Below are 15,979 nucleotides of genomic sequence, written 5' to 3'. Positions count from 1 at the left end.
CAACACTATAAGCTCAACACTGATAGAGCTTGTGTTGGTAACCCCAACAAAGATGATATTGGAGGAGTCATTAGGAATAATAACGGTGAATGGGTTATTGATTTTTTACGATTGTTTAGATTTGCTACCAACAACCTTATGGAATTGCTGGCCCTCAAGAAAGGTTTGGAACTGGCCCTCGACCATAACCTAAAACCTTTAGAGGTGAGCATCGACACCTTGAAAGTGATCAATATGCTTAATAATGGTAATATATTTTATGATCCTATTCTTCATGAATGCAGATTATTGATAAGGAACCTTCCCAGGCCCATGGTGCTCCATAATTTCAAGGAACAAAACAGGATTGCAGATGCTTAGCAAAGAAAGGAGCAACTTTGAAATGTTTTGAACAACCCTAGATTTTTATACTATCACCATATTTTACGAAACCACAGTTGTGGGATGATCTTAAAGGATTTTTTTTTGATAAATTTGTACCCTATAATTTTTTGACTTTTGGGCAAGTTTCATTATTGTTTATGATGGAATCAAACTAATTGTCTAACTACTTTGCACAAACTTTTGTTTTATTAATGAATGTCTTGTTAAACAAAAAAAAAGGTGGTTGGAGATGCCCTTAGGGGTTGTTTGGTTGAAAAAGATTTATCTTGACATAATTAATTTCAAAATAAAAAAGGTATGAATATATCCCTAAACTTTGATAAATGGTACAAATATATCTTCCGTCATACTTTAGGTAAAAATATACCCTTGTCGTTAATGTAAAGATACATATATACCCCTAAACTTTGATAAATGATACTAATATACTCTCCGTCATTCTTTAGGTACAAATATACCCTTGCGTTAATGAAAAGGTACATATATGTGCTTCTCACTTACGACAGGACACATGTCACAATTCTGTTCATTTGACCCTTTTTAATTTAATTTAATTTATTCCAACCTGTAACACCTTGGAAAATTTTTGAATCCAAGTTTAATACTTTGAGTGAGCATGAGGTGTGAGTATTTTGTGAAGAATTATAATGCATACATATACATATAACTATTGTGTATATAAGTTATATGATTAGTACGAGTAGAAAAAGAAGAATTGAAGAGTCTTGAACTTTGATTTGCCATTTTTAAGTGGGGCCCACTTTAGTTTCTAAAACATATAAAAAAATAGAAAGAAGGAAACTTTGATTTGGAAAAAAGAAAGTACAATAGTACTACTAATTAACAAAAAAAAAGAAAAAGGAAAGATTGATTTGGAGTTCACTGGAACTCTTGGCAAATATTAGGAAAAAAAAGAAACGTATAGAGCCCTATTATTTCATCTCCTCCTTCTTCCAGCAAATACAAAAAGGGAGAAATTAGTTGAGCTCTTGCTTGTGGTTCCAAAGTGAGAAGAAGTAGCACTATTGGTACTCCCTCTATTTGTCCCCTTCTCTTCCTTCAACATCGAGCAATCAATTTCATATTTAGAGTTGAAATTGAATTTCAAGAGATAAATTCTTTATCCCTTTCTTGAATTTAATTATGAAAATGTATTTAGAGATACTTAATTTAAATCTTGATACTAGCTCTTAATGTGGAATTGCTTAATCGGGGTTTCTTGAGAAAAGAGAAAAAGTGTAAAATTTTGATAAGAGAAGAGTTTTTAGGGATTCCTATTAATTATGTGGATTTAACATTAAATTGTATAAGTTAGAAAAGTTAGAATCTATTGTGGATCCTTGTTAAAGAATTTGATTAATTTTGGATATAAGTGAAGATTATTGGGATAAGTTATTAAATACACCTACGGATTATTGATGGACATATGTGGTACCTTGTAGCTAGTGAATTGCGTATCAGATAGCAGGGACTAGTGGTTGGGAAGAAAAAGGCTACATGCTCACGGGTTGAATCACTTGGCTCGAATTATTATCGTAGTTAATAAAGCACTAAGGTATGTAAAGCTAAATCTTCCCTCGCTGCAAAGGCACCACCCTACATCATGTGCTCCTTCCCATTTGATGTTAGTATAATTCTCATAAAAAACGAAAGTGGAATCTCTATATTTTCCTGCATATCATTCCCTCATTCTACCATCAAGCTTATAAGTATCTATATTTTCCTCTTTATGTTAAATTTCCATGATACTTTCATATTATCATAAGTTCTATACTTGAATCCTTTAGGCCATAATATATATATGGATATCACACGTTAGGAGTAAAAGTAAATAGTTATGGCATAGTTGCATTTGAATATGTTATCTAGACGATCATTATCGTAACTCATATATCATAGGCCTTCAAGGCATTATTTGATAAACATTAGCGACAGATGGTTATATAGGTTTGGCTTGGCACATCACTCGACGTGATTCTTTGTACAAGATAGAGACTAGAACACTATAGCGAGCCCAACCATTGAGCGTACCCGCCTTTGTGGCATCATTTGTATTTGAAGTTAGTTTGAACGTCATGTATTGATTTCCCCTGACTCGAGACAACATATGGCATATATGGCCTGCGGGTAGACCCTCATAGTGAGCCCCTAGGTGGGGCGTACCTGATTACAAACTGCGATTATAGTTATACATATGTGATCATAGCAACAAGTATTTGAGCAACATATGTTTTATACTTGCGTCAGATTGCCTTCGGTAAGCCACTTTGTGATAATTTGTACTACTTATAGGATGAATACATCACCTAGGCAAATTATAGGCCCTATATTATAATGAATGCCTTTCTAAACATTACACAAGATGCTAGTAAGATTAGTGCATAGGTTACTAGTTCATATCTTGTATGGGTTACTGTTGGCTCATATATTTTCACTTTAATATTTGACTCATGTGAGCTTCTGTACTTGTCCAACTGTTATTCTGTCTGCTTTTATACCAGTACATATTATTTATGTACTGACATTCTGGGGGCACGATATTTTATTGATGTAGGCTTAGATTCTCAGGATAGCAGACGTCCGCATTAGGCCCTGTTGCCATTTTTAGCTAATATTGTGGTGAGCTCCATCTCTTTCTGGGGCCAGTCTAGTATTTTGATTATATGTACAGGACTCTAGTTGGGTATGTCGGGCCCTAAGCAACTAGTCACTTGTAGTACATTGTGTCAAAATGACTAGAGGCTTCATAGACATCATGCAATATTGTATTGTATATTTTTTGACAAGATAACTTCCTCATGCATGTATATGACTAGTATTGGATATCCTGCTCATCATTATCCCTTAATCTTGCGTATGTTATGAAGTGCATATAAGGTAGGTGTATACAATTCTTGTCCGTCATTTATTATTTTGAGGCTTGATAAACTTGGTATCAGAGCCTAGGTTTAGGTGTCCCAGGGAGTCTATGAAGCCGTGTTTAGTAAGACCTTACTTATCAATGTGTTGCGCGCCACATTTATAATTAAGGTACAACATGGATATAATCTAGATCGTGTAATAGAGTTAAGTTATAGAAATTTACTTCTAACTCCCATTCAACTTATTTGTGATACAGACTATGTCTGCTACTAAGAAGGATAAAGCAGCCCAACAGTCCACTATTGGCATTACTCAGGAGGTAACCACTACTGGGCAATCTCCCATATTGGTAGATTTGAATAGGACTCAAGAAAATTTATTGGGTTTTATACTCTCAGGTTCTCAAATGGCAGGGATGGAAGGACCTACAAGGGTTTCTACACCTCCAGTGGTACCAACAGTAGTTCCTATCCCACCATCAGGTGCCTCAGGCCCATATCTTAAAGGAGCAATACAGTTGCTTACACAGTTGGTCGCCATTCAGGCCCAAAGACAGAATGTGGACGTACCTGTTGCTACTCAGAGAGGGTTACCAAATCTAAAATCAAAGATTTCCTCCGTATGAATCCACCAGAATTCATAGGTTCTAAGCTTGCAGAAGACCATCAACAATTCATTGATGAGGCTTATAGAATTTATAAGGTGATACAGGTCTCGGATATAGATGTAGTTGAATTAGCCTCCCATCGACTGAAAGATATTATTGTTGATTGGTATGCGACGTAGGTTGACTCGAGAGGTTAGGAAGCACCTTCAACGGTCTGGACAGAATTTGCAGAAGCCTTCATGGATCATTTTATGCCATTAGAGCTCTGAGAGGCGAAGGTGGATGAATTTCTATCTTTAAAGAAGGGTAATCTTAGTGTCAATGAGTATTTTTTGTGGTTTACACAATTTTTTAAATATGCTCCAGAGATGGTTAGCACACAAGCAAAATGGATTCATCGCTTTGTGAATGGCTTGCGGATCCCTTGAAGGACCTTCTTTCTGTTGCTGCTATGAATAAGTATTTGGATATAGCAAGAATCATGGCACGTGCTTAGCAGATAGAGAAAGATCAGTGTAATCGTGAAATAAATAGTGAAAGGAAGAAGAGTAAGAGAGCTAGGACGACCAGCCAGTATTAGGGAAACAGTGGAGCTTCCACTTGTAGAGGGCCACCTAAGCAGACCAGTCAGCTGTGTGCTCCATATCTAATGCTCTAACTCAGTTCTTGAGGCACAGGTACGAGCAGAGCCATACTTTTAGATCACCATACTTACAACCTCAAAGGGGCGCTAGTCCAGGGTTACCACCTCGACCTACTTGTAGGTAGTGCGGCCGACCACATGGAGAAGGAGAGTATCAACATGGCTCAAATACATGTTACTGGTGTGGTATAGAGGGTCATATGGTAAGTGATTATCCCCAGCTCAGAGGTAAAGGTAGAGATGATCAATCACAACCTACAGGGTCTGCATCAGTTTCATATTCATCAGTGCCTTCTTCTTCTCGCAGTCCTCAGGCACCAACAGGTAGAGGATATGGTAGGGGCAGAGGGATCGATTCAAGCACAGGCCCCAAACCGTATGTATGTACTAGCTAGTCGACAGGATTCAGAGGCATCTTTAGATATGGTCACAGGTACCTTAGCTGTCTTTTTATATGATGTATATGCCTTGATTGACCCAGGATCTACCTTGTCATATGTTACTCTAGTTGTTGCTAAAAATTTTGGAGTAGAGCCGGAGTTGTTACAAGAACTATTTGCGGTATCGACTCCAGTAGGAGATTTTATAATAGCTAAGTGGGTTTATTATGATTGTGTGGTGACAGTATGTGGTCGTGCTACGTTGGCTAATCTAATTGAACTTGAAATGGTTGATTTCGATGTTATTTTGGGTATGGATTGGTTATTCTCTTATTATGCTACAGTTGATTATCGAGCCAAAATAGCCTATTTCTACTTCCCAGGAGAGACAGTCTTCGAGTGGAGGGGTGATTCTATAATGCTTAGAGGGAGGTTTATTTCCTTTCTTAAGGCACGAAAGCTTATTGCAAAGGGGTATTCGTATCACTTAGTCCAAGTGAAAGTCATTGAGGCCGAAAAACAGGCACCAACTTTAGGATCCGTACCAGTGTTGAACGAGTACTCAGATGTGTTTCTTGATGAACTTCCTAGATTACCTTATGTCAGAGAGATCGATTTTTATATTTATGTGAATCTCCATACTCAGACGATATCAATTCCACCTTATGGAATGGCGCCTGCCAAATTGAAAGAGTTAAAAGAGCAGTTAAAAAACTTACTTGATAAAGGTTTCATTCGGCCCAGTATATCACCTGGGGGTGCGCCAGTGCTTTTTGTACTCAAGAAAGATGACACATTGCGAATGTGTATAGATTACAGATAGCTGAACAAAGTGACAATAAAGAATAAGTACCCTCTACCCAGAATAGATGATTTATTTGATCAATTACAAGGAGCTAAATGCTTTTCAAAGATTGATTTGAGGTCCGGTTATCACCAGTTAAGAATTCATGAAGCAAATATTCCCAAAACAACCTTTTGGACAAGATATGGGCACTTTGAGTTTCTTGTCATGTCATTTGGACTAACAAATGCTACAGCAGCCTTCATGGACACGATGAATAGGATTTTCAAACCCTTTCTTGATATGTACGTGATTGTATTTATAGATGATATTTTGATATATTCACGTTATAAAGTTGAACATGTAGATCATTTGAGTTCAGTATTACAGAGGCTCAGAGAGCACCAGTTGTATGCTAAATTCTCTAAGTACGAGTTTTGGTTTACCTCGGTAGCTTTCCTTGGTCATGTAGTATCTAGAGAAGGCATCAGAGTAGATTTTCAAAAGATAGAAGCTGTGAAGAATTGGCCTCAACCAACCACTCCTACTGAGGTGCATAGTTTTTTAGGGCTGATAGGTTATTATAGGAGATTTGTGGAGTGATTTTCCTCTATTTTTTTCCCATTGACCAAATTGATGCAGAAAGAAGTTAAGTACCAGTGGTCGGATGCTTGTGAAAGAAGTTTCCAAGAGCTGAAATATAGATTAACTACCGCGCTAGTGTTAGCCTTACCAGAGGGCATAAAAGGATATGTGGTGTACTGTGATGCTTCAGGTGTTAGTTTGGGTTGAGTCCTAATGCAGCATGGAATAGTTATAGCATATGCCTCTCGTCAATTAAAGAAGCACGAACAGAATTATCCCACTCATGACTTAGAGCTTGCAACAGTAGTATTTGCACTAAAAATATGGCATCATTATTTATATAGAGTGCATGTTGATATCTTTACAGATTATAAGAGTTTTCAATATTTATTCAAATATCCGAGACAGAGGAGGTGGCTAAAGTTATTGAAAAACTATGATGCCAATTTTCTATATCATCTAGGAAAAGGTAATATTGTAGCTGATGCTCGACTATCCATGGTTAGTCTAGCATATATTCCACCTGTTCAGTGGGAAGTAGTGAGAGATGTTCAAAAATTAACCAATCTTGGTGTTCGCCTTGTGGATTATGAAGATGGTGGCATTGTTGTACTTAATTTAGCTGAGTCATCACTCGTGGCATCAGTTAAGAAGAGGCAGTATGATGAGCCCTTATTGTTCCAATACAAAGAGGGAATTCAACAACATCGAATTACGACATTCGAACTAGCAGGTGATGGCACTTTGAGGTGTCGAGGTAGATTATGTGAGCCTGATGTAGATGGGTTACGATAATAGATTATAGCTGAGGCACATTGCTCTCGTTATTCAATATATCCTAGTTCTACAAAAATGTATCATGATCTTAAAGAGATCTACTGGTGGAACGACATGAAGAAATATATAGCAGAATATGTGCCATAGTGCCCCAATTATCAGCAAGTGAAAGCAGAACACCAGAGGCCCGGTGGCCTTGCTCAAACCTTTAGTATTCCTATGTGAAAATAGAATGCTATTAATATGGACTTCGTTGTAGGCTTACCTTTTTCTTATCGGAAGCATGACTCTATTTGGGTAATAGTTGATCGATTGACGAAATCAGCCCACATTCTTCCTGTTAAATCTACTAGCTCGGCTGAAGATTATGCCGAGCTATATATAAAAGAGATTGTTCATCTATATGGGACCCCGATGTCTATTATTTCAAATAGAGGTTCCCCGTTCAAGGCTCAATTTTGGAAATCATTTCATAGAAGCTTGGGTACTTAGGTGAACCTTAGCATTACGTTTCATCCGTAGGCAGAAGGCCAGGCCGAGCGCACTTTTCAGACACTTGAAGATATGTTAAGAGCGTGCGTACTGGATTTTAAAGGTAATTGGGATGATTATTTGCCTCTAATAGAATTTGCTTATAATAATAGTTATCATTCCAGCATTGACATGGCTCCATTCGAAGCTCTATATGGGAGACGATGTAGATCACCTATTGGTTGGTTAGAAGTAGGTGAGACACAGGTATTGGTTCTGGATCTAGTCCATCAAGCTGTCGAAAAAGTTAAGTTGATACGGGAGCAATTGAAAACTGCCCAGAGTAGGCAATAATTGTATGCAGATATACGACGTAGAAATTTAGAGTTTCATGTTGATGCTTTTGTGTTCTTGAAGGTGTCGCCTATGAAGGGCGTTATGCGATTTGAAAAAAAGGGTAAGTTGAGTCTCAGGTACATTAGACCCTATAGAGTTATTCGCAGAATTGGCCAGGTAGCCTATGATCTAGAATTACCTCCAGAGTTAGCTACAGTGCATCTTGTCTTTCATGTGTCTATGCTATGTAAGTGCTTAGGATAGCCGTCTCATGTCATCCATATAGAGGGTATTGAGCTTTTTGGAGATTTATCATTTGAGAAAATCCCCTTGCTATATTGGATCGGCAGGTCAGAAAGTTGAGATCCAGAGACATAGCTTCAGTAAAGGTATTGTGGAGGAACCAAAACGTAGAAGAATTCACTTGGGAAGTAGAAGAAGATATGATAACTAAATACCCTTATTTATTCCAAAGATTATCAGAAGGTTCTTGAACTATTTGTCCCTTTATTTGATCATTAGTTTTTATTATATTTTGTTTTGTTGATATCTGATTCTTTACATGATTTGTGCCTATGAGACTTGAGATTTACATGGAAACTGCATGCAGATGCAGAGTATAAGGTGAGTTCTTCGTTGGTTATGACTTTTAGTGGTGTTTAAGGCCAAGAGGAGCCTCGTATACTATTTTTGAGTTTAAGGCCAAGCGGAGCCTTATGTATTATCTGTTGAGTATTATATATGTTGTGACACTCTGTGAAGTTTGTTGGGACGTATTATGGTTAGATGAAAGGTAATCGATAGACCTATTTACAAAGGAAACTCTGGCGAAATTTTGAAAATTCGAAGAGTTACCCAAATTTTAATGCCTCGTCATTCGATAAAGTAAGACTGAAGTTGGTTAAATGATATAGTGGATGGCTTGGATCGTGGTGGAATGGATAGTAGCCTATGAGCATCATTCGAGGACGAATGACCCTAAGTGGGGGAGATTGTAACACCTTGAAATTTTTTTGAATCCAAGTTTAATACTTTGAGTGAGCATAAGGTGTGCGTATTTTGCGAAGAATTATAATGCATACATATACATATAACTATTGTGTATATAAGTTATATGATTACTACTAGTAGAAAAAAAAGAATTTAAGAGTCTTGAACTTTGATTTGCCACTTTTAAGTGGGGCCCACTTTAGTTTCTAAAACATATAAAAAATAGAAAGAAGGAAACTTTGATTTGGAAAAAAGAACGTACAATAGTACTACTAATTAACAAAAAAAAAGAAAAAGGAAACATTGATTTGGAGTTCACTGGAACTCTTGGCAAATATTAGGAAAAAAAAGAAAAAAGAACATATAGAGCCCTATTATTTCATCTCCTCCTTCTTCCAGCAAATACAAAAAGGGAGAAATTGATTGAGCTCTTGCTTGTGGTTCCAAAGTGAGAAGAAGTAGCACTATTGGTACTCCCTCTATTTGTCCCCTTCTCTTACTTCAACATCGAGCAATCAATTTCATATTTAGAGTTGAAATTGAATTTCAAGAGATAAATTCTTTATCCCTTTCTTGAATTTAATTATGAATACGTATTTAGAGATAGTTAATTTGAATCTTGATACTATCTCTTAAAGTGGAATTGCTTAATCGGAGTTTCTTGAGAAAAAGAAAAAATGTAAAATTTTGATAAGAGAAGAGTTTTTAGGGATTCCTATTAATTATGTGGATTTAACATTGAATTGTATAAGTTAGAAAAGTTAGAATCTATTGTGGATCCTTGTTAAGGAATTCGATTAATTTCCGACATAAGTGAAGATTATTAGGATAAGTTATTAAGTACACCTACGGATTATTGATAGACATATGTGTTATCCTTATAGCTAGTGAATTGCGCATCGGATAGCAAGAACTAGTGGTTGGGAAGAAAAAGGCTACACGCTCACGGGTTGAATCACTTGAGGCTCGAATTATTATCGTAGTTAATAAATCACTAAGGTATGTAAAGCTAAACCTTCCCTCACCGTTAAGGCACCACCCTACGTCATGTGCTCCTTCCTATTTGATGTTAGTATATTTCTCATGAAAAACGAAAGTGGAATCTCTATATTGCCTTCCATATCATTCCCTTGTTCTATCATCAAGCTTATAAGTATCTATCTTTCCCTCTTTATGTTAAATTTCCATGATACTTTCATATTATCATAAGTTCTATACTTGAAGCCTTTAGGCCACAATATATATGTAGATATCACACGTTAGGAGTAAAAGTAAATAGTTATGGCATAGTTGCATTTGTATATGTTATCTAGATGATCATTATCGTAACTCATATGTCATAGGCCTTCAAGCATTATTCGTTAAACATTAACGATGGAGGGTACATAAGTTTGGCTTGGCATATCGCTCAACGTGATTCTGTGCATAGGATCAAAACCAGACTACTATAGCGAGCCCAATCATTGGGCGTACCTGCCTTTGTGGCATCATTTGTATTTGAAGCCAGTTGGAACGTCTTGTATTGGTTTCCCCTGACTTAAGCCAACAAATGACATATATGGCCTGTGGGCAGACCCTCATAGTGATCCCCTGGGCGGGGCGTACCTGGTTATAGGCTGCGATTATAGTTATACATATGTGATCATATCAACAAGTATTTGAGCAACATATGCTTTATATTTGCCTCAGATTGCCTTCGGTAAGCCACTTTGTGATCATTTGTACTACTTATAGGATGAAGATATCACCTAGGAAAATTATAGGTCCTATATTATAATGAATTCCTTTCTAAACATTACACAAGATGCTAGTAAGATTAGTGCATAGGTTACTAGTTCATATCTTGTATGGGTTTCTGTTGGCTCATATATTCTCACTTTAATATTTGACTCATATGAGCTTCTGTACTTATCCAACCATTATTCTGTCTATTTTCATACCAGTATATGTTATTTATGTACTGACGTTTTGGGGCACCACATTTTATTGATGCAAGCTCAGATCCTCAGGATAGCAGGCGTCCACATTAGGCCTTGTTGCCGTTTTCAGCTAATATTTTGGTAAGCTTCATCTATTTCTAGAGCCAGTCTAGTATTTTGATTATATGTACAGGACTCTAGTTGGGTATGTCGGGCCCTAAACGACTAGTCACTTGTAGTATAGTGTGTTAAACTGACTAGAGGCTTCATAAACATCATGCAATTTTTTACTGTACAGTTTTTAACAACATAACTTCCTCATGCATGTATACAACTAGTATTGGATATCCTGCTCATCATTATTCCTTAATCTTGCATATGTCATGGAGTGCGTGTAAGGTAGGTGTATACGGTTCTTGTCCGTCATTTATTATTTTGGAGCGTGACACAACCCCACCCCAAAATAATTCTAATTTAACCCATAATCCGATCAAAATAATAGCCCCAAACCCGACCTGATTAATAGAAAGAGAAATAGAGAATGGATATGTGAATAGAGATGCGTCTTGAAGGTTCTGTTAGGCCGGATCGGGATTGAATTATTATCTAAATCGATTTATAGGTTAAATTAAAATTATTTTTGAATAAGGTGTAGATAAATTAAATTAAAAAAAAAGAAAAATGAACAAGTTTGTGACATGTGTCCTGCCGTTAGTGGGAAGGGTATATATATATATATTTTCATTAACGGTAAGAGTATATTTGTATCTAAAGTATGACAGAGGGTATATCTTTACCATTTATCAAAGTTCAAGGATATATATCTACCTTTTCATTAACGGCAGAGTATATTTATACCTAAAGTATGACAGAGGATGTATCTGTATCATTTATTAAAGTTTAGACGTATATATGTACCTTTTCATTAATGGCAAGAATATATTTATGCCTAAATTATGACGGAGGTTATATTTGTACCATTTATTTAAGTTCAAGGGTATACTCGTACTCTTTTCCATTTCAAAATTAACTATCTCACCATGTATATAAGATAACTTATCTCATCATCATGGTGTAAATGGTGGAATAAATATTACTCGTACTAACAAATACCTCACACCAAACATGAGATAAAATAGTTCTTCATTTTATTTCGCGACTATTTATCCCTTATACCTCACAATAAAAGATCCCTTAGAGCTCGTTTTGGTCAGTAAAACTTTTGTATTGGCAAGAGGTTGTTCAGAGATCAAGTAGGTAGAGGTTTTAAACTAGTCGCCCTCCTCAAGCAGATATTATTCCATTTGTTCGCTTTTATTTGTTCCTATTTTTTAATTGTGATTCTATTTTTACTTGTTATTTTTGACATATAAAAAAAAGATAATTTTTTTTTCTATTTTACTCTGACATTAATTATTTTTTCTCCAAATAAATTTCAAAATATAATGTAGCTATCATTTAATAATGATATTATGATAAAATAACTATATCAAATAATTATTTTTCTTGATGATGTGTCAATGTAATAACTAAAATCAAACTAAGAGGGTGTTTGGGTAAGCTTATTTTTTTGTCAAAATAGCTTTTAAGCCATTTTTAGCTTTTGAAAGTGTTTGGTAATTTTCAAAATTACTTAAAAAAGTCATTTTTAACATTTTAAAAGCCAAAAGTAATAAGTAGCTACTCACTGACTTTTTTGGGGGCTTATAAGCCAATTTAAGTTGACCAAGAAAATGACATATATGTCCTTGTAATTGTCCCTTGAAAGTTTCATTATTTTATAATTTGCTGCAAAGTAGTGGGGACGGGAAAAAATATATCTTACCGCATGTGAAATTAGTTGTGCTACTTCTAGTAATTTAGATGTTCATATGGATATTTTGCTTACCTTTTTTTTTGGGTCAGCATTCATTAACTAAAGAAACATCACTCACTACATGAATTCATTTGATAAGCTCGGCATATATATATTAATACTATCCTTGAAGGTTAAAAGCAACAAGTTCAGTTTAATAAGAAAATGAAGTGCCGTCACAAATTGCACCTTAATGATACGAAATCTTAACGTAATCATGAAGAAACAAATAATCTTTTAATATATAACTATCTTTTCCAAACACATTAAAACATTCAACACTTAAACTCTTAAAACAAAAAATTTTAGCGCACAAATTAATAGTCATTCATGAAAATATTTATATTTATATATATATATATATATATATATATATATATATATATATATTAATTTTAATTTGAATCATTTTAGCAATAAAAATTAATAATAATCAACTCTATATATTATTAACAACTATAAGGGTATTTCAGATATTTTGACCAAAAAGTGCTTAAAAGTACTTATTTACCAAGCACATCAATAATTTTTTTGCAGTTTCAGCACTTTTATCCAAACACGTAACTATTTATTTTTAAAATAAGTTCAGCACTTTCAAAAATACTTTTAAAAAACTTTTTAAAAGCAATTTTTTTTCATCATATCCAAAAGGGCTCTAAGAAAGTTTTTAATTCGTCCGCCTCCTCGGGCCAGATTTTCAGTACCAACAATTGGATTCCTCAATTGGAGTTATTTATAGGAACACGATACTCAAAATTAATTAATTTTATTAGTAGAAATACGAAATAAATAGTAATTTTTTATTTACAATTTTAATAACCTGACTAATGATTTGAAAATTCACTTCCAACTAATATTCTGTTAGGCCAAACTTTTAAATTTTGTTTACTTTGAAAAGTACTTCTCTTTTATAATTGCTTTTTTAAAAAATATTTTTGGTGAGATACTTATAGTTGATCAATAAATTTTAAAAGTATTTTCGAGCAACAATTAGCATTTGATCAATCTTTTTAAAAAGTGTATTTTTTCTCAAAAGTACTTTAAAAGGATAATTTTTTTAACCTTATGAAAAATTTCTTTTTCTACTCAATAGAAACATTTATTTTCTTTCAAAAGTTTGATCAAACACCCTATTTTTTAAAAAATAATCATTTTTGAAAAAAAAAAAAACACTTTTGAGAAATAATAAAATTGGCCAAGTAGATTATTAGTAAAAAAAAATACAAAAAAAAAAAACCGTGTAATAATTGATGAACCAAGAAATTCTACTAGTAGCTCAATTAATTTATCATCTGAATTTTTATGTTATTAGTGAAGGTTCAATCCTCCATATTATAATTACATCATTTATTTTTGGTCAGCACAAAAACGTGTAGACGCCATAAGTAGCAGTACCGAGAGTTTGGCAACCTTGACCCTCAAAATTCTAAGGCTTAGTTTTAGACATTTGTAAAGATGTCCTTTTTACAAGATTATTATGTGTAGTCAATTTTACAACTACCATGTTTCAAGTCTTACCAATATAATTGAATTTATCTTTGGTATTGCTAACTGGATTTAGTAAAATAAATATTTTTTTCTTAGAGAAAATATTAAATTAATATAAATCAAGTAAAAATAAAATTAAACGATTATTTTATGATTTGTACATATCATCCGAGAATTTCTCCTTTTTGGCTGTCCTTTGTCAAACAAGCCATTCAATTCAGAAATTTTCGCTGCTAGTCCACCTAGGGATAGCTGTTTAATAATTTTCTTAAAAAAATTTCTTGTACTTTATCGAATTTATAGGCCTCACTTGAAATTCTTTTCGAGTAAATTGAATTATTAACGTATACTATAAAATATTTATATAGTATTTAAGGTACTAGTCTATAAAAACATACAATGTACGATTATCTCTTACTACTTTATAAAAAATATACGTTACTAATTTTATATTGATAGTTATTTATCGTATATTATTTGTAAATATAACAGACCTTGTATTGGTTAATAGGTCGATATTTGTATACAAGAAAAATAAACTCAATGATTTGAAATATAATTTTTTATGTTTTATATAATTCAATCCTAACACTTGAAAAGTAAGAAGACATATTCCTAATGAATAAATTAATATTTCTAATGGTGAAAAGTTTGACTAATGTTGCACTCTAAACTTCAATAATTTACTATTGGGAAATAATAATGTTTATCTAATGTGAAACTATATATGTGAAATTTTAGTTAATTTCATGAACGTTCGTTCAAATCAAATTTCTCAATGTCAAGTACTCACTTTTTTTTTTGGGCAAACTCATAGTAATACCCAAAGAAAATTTTACACTCTACTATTTTCCAACCTCGCTCGTGACATTACACTAAAAAGTCATCCCTTTTTATTGTACATAAAGAAAATCTCAAAGAAGACATACATAAACATAAATAAAATAGCAAAATATAAATAAACATAAAGGGTAGAACTATACTTTTGCAAAATACTCCTTAAAAAGTTGATTGTAAATATGAAATAACAGGATTGTGGTAAAATTTGATCAAAATATTACTTAAATAGAATTGTAAAAATTTATTTTTTGTGTACGGTAAAATATTAATTGATTTAAAATTGTTAAATATGATATTTTATTAACTAAATCAAATAAGGACATTAATTATTTTTATTAATATTTATTTATAATTAAAAATTAATATATAAATCACCAAAGCTAAGTTATTTAAAAATAGAGGAGTTGTATGTATTTATTTAAGGAATGCATATTATGATAGAACTAAATTTGGAAATCTACCAAAATATTATAAATACTAATGAATAAAATAGATCAATTCCAAAAATATAAGGAACTAAAACAAATATTATCTGAGAAACGAAGAGAATTAAAAATAAGAAAAGAAAGATTACAGTATAATTTAACTGTTGGAGTATGTAAAAAATCAATAAAAGTACAAAAAGAAAAAATATCATATTTTGAAGCTCTAATAGATAACCTAGAATACATACGTCAACATGACTTATATACAATCAAATAGATAAAATCAATAAAGAAGAATTCATAATAGATGAAAAAACATATGAAAATCACGAAGGGTTAAAAATAAGAATAGTATTTTCTAATTTAGGAATAAGATATAAGAAAATAGGTGAACATTTATATTTAATGTTAGAAAAAAAAGAATTAAAATTAGAAGATAAACTAATAGCTATGGTAAGAATAGCAAAAGAAAATGAAGAAATAGATAGGAAAAAAAGAAATAGAAAAATAAAACAACAAACTACGGATGAAATATGAAAAATAGAAGAAATAAAAAATAATAGGATTACTGAGTTAGAAAAAGAATTACAAATACTAAAAGATCTATTTGAAAAAAGACAAAGAGAAAAAGAC

This window comes from Capsicum annuum, chromosome 7 (assembly GCF_002878395.1).
Source record: "Capsicum annuum cultivar UCD-10X-F1 chromosome 7, UCD10Xv1.1, whole genome shotgun sequence".
Taxonomy (NCBI): domain Eukaryota; kingdom Viridiplantae; phylum Streptophyta; class Magnoliopsida; order Solanales; family Solanaceae; genus Capsicum; species Capsicum annuum.
This window is presented reverse-complemented; position numbering follows the sequence as displayed.